This window comes from Orycteropus afer, unplaced genomic scaffold, assembly GCF_000298275.1.
Source record: "Orycteropus afer afer isolate SDZICR_OR568_19922 unplaced genomic scaffold, OryAfe1.0 scaffold00435, whole genome shotgun sequence".
NCBI lineage: Eukaryota > Metazoa > Chordata > Mammalia > Tubulidentata > Orycteropodidae > Orycteropus > Orycteropus afer.
In genome coordinates this window covers 1,274,094-1,283,418 of record NW_006922022.1, presented here as the reverse complement: position 1 = coordinate 1,283,418, position 9,325 = coordinate 1,274,094, and the positions used below count along the sequence as shown (strand labels likewise).

Genomic DNA, 9,325 nt, shown 5'->3' with positions numbered 1-9,325 from the left:
GTCTGGCACTTTGGTACAGAAAGGATTTGGTCCAATCTGGTGCTGGCTTAGGACACAGAAAGGCACATAAAGTCGATGGTTCAAACACCTCAGCCCGGATGGGGCAGAAGGTCACCAGGGGTGGTTTGGAAAGACTGGCAAAGCCTGGGTGTGGGCTGAGTGTTGTTGACAGAGGTAATTGATCCTGGTCATATGGGGGCAGACAACAGCAGCTGGAGCCCTCATGCTGGGGAGACACTGCTGTGGGGGCCCACTTCTGGCCAGTCTACCAGCTCACTGCTCCGGAACCACAACACGATCTCCCTCTGGGCCCCCTCCCTGGAGTCATTGGCCGTGAATGATGTCCTGTTTATTTGGACACTAAAGTCTCCCCAGATGGTTCCTGGGTGGCTTCAGCAGCATCTATGTCTGTGATCACAGCCCTGGAGGTACGGACCACGGCCACTATGGGGCTGGAGCTCATGTAGCTGATTTGGCCTGGGTAGAAGGGCTTTCCCCGCAGATCAAAGTAATGTTCAGCAAGGACGTTCTCTGGAGCCTGCAGCATCTTCATCCTGGCCAGCCTGGAGCAGCATCTCTCTAAGTACCGGATCACGTCCCCCATCAGCTTCCGATGCACCCTGTCCGGCTTCCCCACCACCAGGATCCATTCTTGGGTCCAGGATGGCCCTCTGGAGCTGTGCCACACAGCAGCTCCCGGCAGTGTGGCGCACCCCTAAAAGGCACACATGACCCCGGCCCTGGGGCGGTCCTAGTGCAGCAGAATGGGTGGAGCCTGAGTGTGCCACTGTGTGTTTTGAGTGCCGTTTGCCCTAGGAGCTCATCTTCCAGCATGGTATCAGACTGTATCTTTGGGATCTAAAGGTTTTTCATTGACTTATTATCAGAAGTAGATTGCCTGACCATTCTTCCTAGTCTTAGTGTAGAAACTCGGCTGAAACCGTTAGTGACCCCATTGGTTTTTGAAATACTAATGGCATAGCTTCAGCATTGTAGCAACATGCAAGCCACCACAGTATGACAAACTGATGCATAGGTGGTGGATGTCCTAAGAGGATCCTAGTCATGCTGGGTCTTACTTGGAATGAACAGCTTCCCCTGACACTGGGCTATAGGTCAATTGGTAGCTAGGTGCCTCAATTTACAGGTAGTCCAAGTTTCCCCAAGTCAAACTGCTGTTGAATACAAGTAGAGTTATGCTACAATGGTATCCGTGTACACTAGCCAGACTTAAACCCCTGCAAAGTACTACCCCAGGTGCTTCAATGAATCCCAGAGGTTATGCCTATGTTTTCGCTAATGGAATCAATCAGGTGTCAGTCATATCTTCTGGGCTCCTTAGCCAATGTCTATCTTCTAGATACCTCTCTGTCCACTGGTTACTGCTGCTAATGATGGGCACTCCTGCTACCTCTGCTGGGTATTGTCACATTCGTTGGGAACCACCATCTAGCTTCTGCCAGTCAACTGCATGGCCGTAGCCAAGACTCTGCAACTTTCAATATCTCAAAGCCATACTATGTCTGAGTAGAAACCTCTCTTTCTTTCCATATTATGCTATGTCTACAAGTGCCAAGATGGTGTTGCCTTGTGCCACAAAGTCTTACAGAGCAGTAATGAAGAGAAACTTTTCATTTTTAATTCCAGCTTCCCTTCCTTAATACTCAGACAGAAATTCATGCAGCTTACGCCAGGCTCTCAGAAACTGCCCAGCCCTTTGACATTGAAGGAACATGTGTCTGCCTATCCCATTTTCCATTAGAGTGAGGTTTCCTGCCAAATAGTTGGCTCCAACTCATGTTGACTTTATGTATCACAGAACAAAGTATCACTGGGACATGATCATTGGTAGGTTTGAGTCCATTGTTGCAGCCATTGTGTCAATCCATCTCCTTGAGGATTTCCCTCATTTTTGCTGACCCTCCGCTTTACCAGACATGATGTCCTTTGCTAATGATCTGATGACGTATCCAAGGCAAGTAGCAGAAGTCTCACTATCCTCACTTGTAAGTAACATTCTGGTTGTATTTCTTCTAAGACTGACTTGTTCTTTCTTCTACCAGTCCATGGTATAGTCAATATTTTTCACCAACACCACAATTTGAATGTGTCAATTCTTCTTCCATCTTCATTTTTAATTATCCATATTTCACATGCATATGAGGCAGCTGAAAAGACTATGGCTTGGGTCAGGCATACCTTACTCATCAAAGTGAGCTCTTTGCTTTTTAAAACTTCAAATAGAACTTTTTCAGCAGATTTTCCCAATGTAATACACTAATTGATTTCTTGACTGCTGCTTCTGTGGACATTGATTGTTGATCCAAGTAGAATGTAATCATTGACAACTTCAAGTTCTGAAGAGAACATGGTTCCTTAGTACCTCCTGCAAAACAGTCATTGGATAAATCCACCAGATATGTTTATCCCAGCAGTGGTCAGTTTAGTAACGTGTTGCCTACATATGGACTTTGGACACAAGTGGGGCCCAGTCCTGACATCTGCTATTGCCCAAGCTAATGGAAGATAAAAGAATCTCTATTCTCAGTTGCCATGTTAAACAGAGTCCTGAATATGCCTCTTTCCCACCATGTGAAGCTGTAGGTAAGGGACAAATGTTTTGTTGTTAGGTGCCATTGAGTCAGTTCTGACTTATAAAAACCCTACAGCAGAAGGAAACACTGCCAGGTTCTGCACCACCCTCACAATTGTTGCTATGTTTGACCCCATCGTGGCAGCCACTGTGTCAATCCATCTACTTGAGGGTCATCCTCTTTTTTGCTGACCTTCTATTTACCAAGCATGATGTCCTTCCCTAGGAATGGGTCTATCCTGAGAACATGTCCAAATTATGTGAGACAAAGTCTTGCCATCCTCACTTCTAAGGAGAATTCCAACTGTACTTCTGCCCAGACAAATTTGTTTATTCTTCTGTTATCCATAATTTGTTATTAAATATTCTTCATCAACACCATAATTCAAAGGCATCTATTCTTCTTCTGTCTTCCTTATTCATTGTCCAACTTTTGCATGAATATGAGGTGATTGAAAATACCAGGACTTGGGTTGGTCTCACCTGAGTCTTCAAAGTGACATCTTTGCTTTTTAACACTTTAAAGAAATCTTTTGCATCAGATTTGCCCAATGTAATACTGAAATCAAGAGATCATATGATTTCTTGACTGCTGTTTCCCTGGATGTTGGTTGTGGATCCAAGTAAAATGAAATCCTTGACAACTTCAATAGTCAATCCTTTTATCATGATGTTACTCGTTGGTCCAGTTGTGAGGATTTTTGTTTTCTTTATAATCCCTCCTGAACGCTGGAGTTTCTTTGTCAGTAAGTGCTTTAAGTCCTCTTCACTTTTCTGAAGCAAAATTGTTTCATCTGCGTATCACAGGTTATTAAGGGGTCTTCCTGCAATACTAATGTTACATTCTTTTACATATAATCTAGTTTCCTGGAGATTATTTACTCAGCATACAGGTTGAATAAGTATAGTGAAAGGATACAACCTTGATGCAAGCCTTTCCTGATTTTAAACCATCAGTATCTCCTTGTTCTGTTCGAATGACTGCCTCTTGGTCTTTGTACAGGTTCCTCATGAGTATAATTAAGTGTTCTAGAATTCCCATACTTTACAATGTTATCTATAATTTGTTATGATCCACAGAGTTGAATGCCTTTGCATAGTCAATAAAACACAGGTAAACATCTTTCTGTTGTTCTCTGTTTTCAGCCAAGATCTATCTGATATCAGCAATGATATTCCTTGTTCCACAACTTCTTCTGAATCTGGCTTGAATTTCTGGCAGTTTTCTGTGGATGTACTGCTTCAGACATTTTTGAATTATCTTCAGCAAAATTTTATTTGTGTGTGATATTAATGATTTGATTCAATAATTTCAGCATTATATTGGATCACTTTTCTTTGGAATGGGCATAAGTATGGATCTCTTCCAGATAGTTGGCTGGTGTTCTGGTTACCTAGTTCAGCTCTAAGAAGAATATACCACAAATGAGATGGCCTTAACAAGCAGGAGTTTATTCTCTTACAGTTTGGAGGCTTTAAGTCCAAATTCAAAGTGCCAGGCTCTAGGTGAAAGCCCCTCAGCCGTGGGGTCCAGCTCTGCCTCCTGCTCCCAGCTCACTGGAGCTAGAGGCGTTTCTTCACTCAGACAGCTGCTGGCTACTGAAGCTGAAAAACCCAAGGTCAACAAATAAAATGGCACAGTCCCAATATTACCAAACCACACAGCAGGCCATTAATTCAAGTCCATTGTCCCAAGGTCGGCAGAGCATGGCAGGCTGCTGAACAATGACATGGTTACATGCAGGGTCCAAGTGTGCCATAAACTAGAGACCATTCCCCAAGGCTTCTGCTTGTATACAGGAAGCAGACCACATTCCCTAAGGTAGCTACTCAGCTGCTCACAGTAGATTCCACCATGGAGTTGATTACCAGTCTCATCATGGGGAATACTACATCCAGCTGCCCAGCCATTCAACCAGGCCCAGCCAAGTTGACACACAAACTGAACTACCATAATCAGGTAATCTTCCAAATTTCTCAGCATAGACATGTGAGCACTGCCAGTGTTGCATCCATTTGGAAACATCTCATTGGATATTCCATCAATTCCTGGACCTTGTTTTTTGCCAGTGCATTCAGTGCAGCTTGGCATTCTTCCTTCAATACCACCAGTTTTTGATCACATGTTACCTCCTGAAATAGTTGAGCATCAACCAATTCTTTTTGGTACAGTAACTCTGTGTATTCCTTCCATCCTCCCTTGGTTCTTTCTGTGTCATTCAATGTTTTGTCCATAGGATCCTTTAACATGTCTACTCGTAGCTTGGAAATATGACTTTGTGTATATCCCATATGAATTTAGAAACCATCACAAGAATAAATCAGACACATTGAATGCTAATGACTGAAGACTAGCTGATTTGCAGGATGACATCAAGGACATCATACACGAAGAAGCAAAAGTCATTAAAAAGAAAGAAAATACCAAAATGGATGTCAGAAGAGACTCTGAAACTTGTTCTTGAATGTAGAATGGCTAAAGCAAAGGAAGAAATCATGAAGTAAAAAAGCTCAACAGATTTCAAAGGGTGGCTCAAGAAGACAAAGTATTATAATGAAAAAGAGAGTGGAGAGAATGGAAAATAGAGAATGAAGGTGATCGTGGATGCAACAATCTATTCAATAAATGTTTATTTAGCCTTGTGTTTGCCAGATGCTATGCTGTTTTCTGGATTTTCAATGATAAATATGATAAAGTTTAACCGTTATTATAAAACTTAAATTCTGATGAGGGTGTGATCCACCTGAAGATGAAATTTTATTTTTGTTTTTAGTGTTAAGATCAAGGCTTGCCTAGGTGGCAATGGGGGCACAAAAGAGAAGCCTGTAGGTTTATGGGAGATTTCCTATATTTCCAGAGTATTCCAATGAGAAAGTCCACCATAGTAAATATGCTAGTCATCACCTCCCCATGCATGTGTTGAAAGGGCAACACTATCTCCTGCCTGCACCTAGCACATTTAACTTCCAGGCACTAGTTGACTCGACAAATGTCAGTGACCCAACCTAAGCCAATTGGAATCTTTTTCCTGGGAATGTGGAATGAAACACTGAGAGACTGAATCAGGCATAGTCACAGGATGGTGACTACTTGACTAGTCATAGATCAGTAGTCTTGAGATTGATGCCTGTGAGGCAAAGGTATGGGATTCCAAAGCCTTGAGTAAACAGAGAAGATGAACTCTGAACTTTCTTCCAAGGTGCCTCTGGGTGAGTTCAAACTGCCAACCTTTCAGTTAGTAGTTGAGCACTTAACCAATTGCACCACCCGGGGACTTCTGAAACTAAGACAGTGCTCAATGAATGTTTGTAGAATTGCCTCAGTGATTCTGAATTTGTTCTGGAAGCAGCCTGCCACTATGCACACCACCCTACCTTCTGCTCCATCTTCCAGCTACTTGAGGGGCTCTGAGTTTATGCTGAGTTTGCTAACTTATCCCTTCACCCCCATTCCCATCTTCACTCAGTCTTCCCTGGTATCTGGGATTGCTTGCTTGCTGGGCCTCTCCTGCTCTGTGCAAACCTTACTACCTTTGGCTCTACGACAACTATAAGACAACCCCCATGGGGCAGGGAATATGCTGTTTATCAGGATTCTAGAACTCTTTGCTCGGTTTTGGCTCTTCTTAATGGCTTTTATGTGGTTGCCTGGGGCCCATGCTACCTGTGTGTCTACCCACGACAGCATTCCCCACCCTGCCCAGCCATCTGTTTATTTTGGCACCATCTCTTCTTTATGTTCCCTCTTCTGAGAGAGAGTAAGAGTCGCTACTTCCTTTGATAGCCAGAAGCCCTCACTCCCTCGTCCATCATTGAAAAACTATCTCCAGATCCGTAGCAACTTTCTTCCATGGGAGAAAACATCAGTGCTTATTTGCTTAGGAAAAACAACACCAGCAACAAAAACACCTCTCGCTCTGTTTAAACTGTTTTTCCTTTTTGGATTGCCGTGCCCCTTAGCAAACCCAGCAGCTCTTCTTGTCAACGGGTGCCATATACCCACACTGCTGCTGACTCACCTTTGTCAACCCAGGTCAGGGGGCTACCAGTACAAGGTTTCACTGCCCTGGGGTATTTATGTGCTTTACTTTCTACTCTCATGTATGGAGTGTGTTGCAAGAGGCACTCCTGTCACTATATCTGATGTGCTAACCTCGGTACTGATAGATGTGAGATTGCCTGGTTGTATGAACACACCAGGTTGTATCACCTAGCCTCTCCATGTTTCACTTTTTTGACCTCTAGATTTGGGCTCAGCCTGCAGAATTTCAACATAAACTCTGAATCCTAGTGTAGATGAATAGGGCTTTTTATAGATTTTGTGACCTTCATATTCTTTGGTCTGGAAATGGAGTCAGAACTTTTGGCTAAAACACTGCCTGCTGGTTTTAAGTGCTCAGACGGTTTCTATTCCCTGTGGGGATAGATACGTGATGTCTGCCCAGGTACAAGTCTACTGGGATGGTCCGGTTTCTGGGACGGCTCCTCCTCCCTTATATTAAAGAAACAGAACAGTATGCCAGGAATGTCTCCAACTGTTTCCTTGGCCTTTGCTGGGGGTGGGGGTCGGGGCAGGGCAAGGAAGATGATCACCAGTCAAGGCCGTGAGCCCTGAGTGATTAGCAAAGGAGTGACTTGCCAGTCTGTTTCTCTCTGTGGCTGGCTTCTTTTCTCATTAGGAGATCTCAGCATATCAAAATATTAGGTAAGGTGATACTTCAATCTGGGGACCAAATGACAACTATTTAAACCATTAATAAAGACAGCTAGGTATTATTTGAATCTAGGCATAAATTGCCTCTCAAAGCTGTTCTTCTAAAATAAGAACCTGATTTTGTGATTTGGGCAGCCTAAAAGTACATGGGATAAAATAGAGCGCTTAACTGGGAGTCAGGAGCTTCAATTTCTAATGGTAGACTTGTTACTAATGATGCCACTTTGGGCAAATCATTCTATTCCTCTGGCTTCATTAGTGACCTTCGCAAGAGCAGTTTTAGCAGAAAAGCTGACATCCTAATTGCCAAATATATAGGCTAATTTCCATTCCTCATCCTACTTGACAACTCCATTGCATTTGGCACTCTTGACTGCTCTTTACTCCTCAAAACTGCCTTGCCTTTGGCTACTGAGCCTTGGCCTTTGTGAATTCTTCACTTCTCTACCAACCTTGCTCTCTCTCCTTCTCTACCTCCTCCTGCTCCCCCTTCTACTGCCTGTGTATTGGCTGCTGATGTTCCCTAGAATTTTCCCTTTGCTCCTCTTCCTGTCACACTTCCATCCCCAAAATGATCCCCTCTACTCTCATGGATCCCACCACCATCTCTTTGCTGACTGCTGCCACATCTCTACTTCATAACTCTCTCATCCTCTCTCCAGCATGCCAGTCGGAGTTTCTAGCCAACCACAGCTGCTTCATCTGGTTGTATGTCAAGCACCTCCAAATTAGCTGGCTCCAAAATGAGTTCCTTATCCCTTGTTTTTGTCTGGGTTAGTTTCCTAAGGTTGTAGTAACAAAATAACACAGACTGCAAGGCTTATAAGAACAGAAAAGTATTGTTTCACAGTTTGGGAGCTGTGAGTCTGAGATCAGGGTGTCAGACTTGCTGATTCCTTCTAGGGCTTTGAGGGAGAATGTGAATGATTCTTTCCTAGCTTCTGGTAGCTCTAGTTGTTCCTTAGCTTACAGCTTCAGTGTCACAAGTCATCCCTTCTCTGTCTCCCTATCTATGCATACTTTCTCCTCTTTTATAAGGACACCAATCATATAATATTAGGATGCACACTACTCCAATCTGACTTCACGTTAACCTAACTGATAACATCTTCAAAAACCCAATTCCAAATGGTGTCAAGTTCGCAGGATTTAGGACTTCAACCTGTCTTTTCAAAGGGACACATTTCAATCCATAACAATGTTCTACTTACCTCCTTAAACTTGTTTAGCCTATTCTGCCTTCTGTATTTGATTTGGTCTCTGAGGGTAAATTATCTTTTGTTCTTTGCTCCCCCTAAAAAGATGTTGCTGCCATGTCTATTTGAAAGATGTTTCTTAGATCTTCACGCCACTGCTGCTGCTATAGTTCAAGACCTCAAGGTCTCTGCCATCTGGATCTTTGAATAGTACCTGGCATAACAGAAAGCTGAACCTACAGTGACTTAACCAAATAGAGGGAATTTTTGTTATTGTTGTTACTATTGTTGCTTTTTCCTCACTCAAAAACATCCAAACAGAGAAGATTCAGAATAATTATGCCAGCCCCATGGTGCCATCAGTGGCCCCAAGCTCCTTCTGTCTTTCCATTCAGTCATCATAGACACGTGGCTCTCATCCTCAGGCCTGTCACTTCATGGTCACAAAATGGTTGCTCCTTTCCTACATCCATATCCAGGTAAGAATAAGAGAAAGTGACAAATATCAGAAAGCAAATGCTTACTGAGTCTGCTGCTTTTCACAGAGCTCTCCTGTGACATCCTGGGTGCAGTGAATTACTTGGCTGTTCTAGCCATGGTATTTGTGTCTCCCACTGTATCACTGGGTGGGACCATCCAAATAAGGTGTCTAGAACTCTGATGTTGGAATTGGTTAGTTTTTATCACTCTGCCAGGCTTAAAATGAGCCTTCCTAGAGGAAGAGACCTCTGGTAGCATAGTGGCTAAGACACTTGCCTGCTAACCAGATGGCTGTCGGTTCAAACCCACCAGCCACTCCTCGGAAGGAAGGTTGGGCAATCC

At 43.5% G+C, this 9,325-nt stretch overlaps 1 pseudogene; it reads right to left on the bottom strand.

Annotated features, from left to right (window-relative positions):
* Positions 1–221: 221 nt before the first annotated feature.
* Positions 222–9,325, bottom strand: part of LOC103208451 — a 23,527-nt pseudogene continuing 14,423 nt past the window's right edge.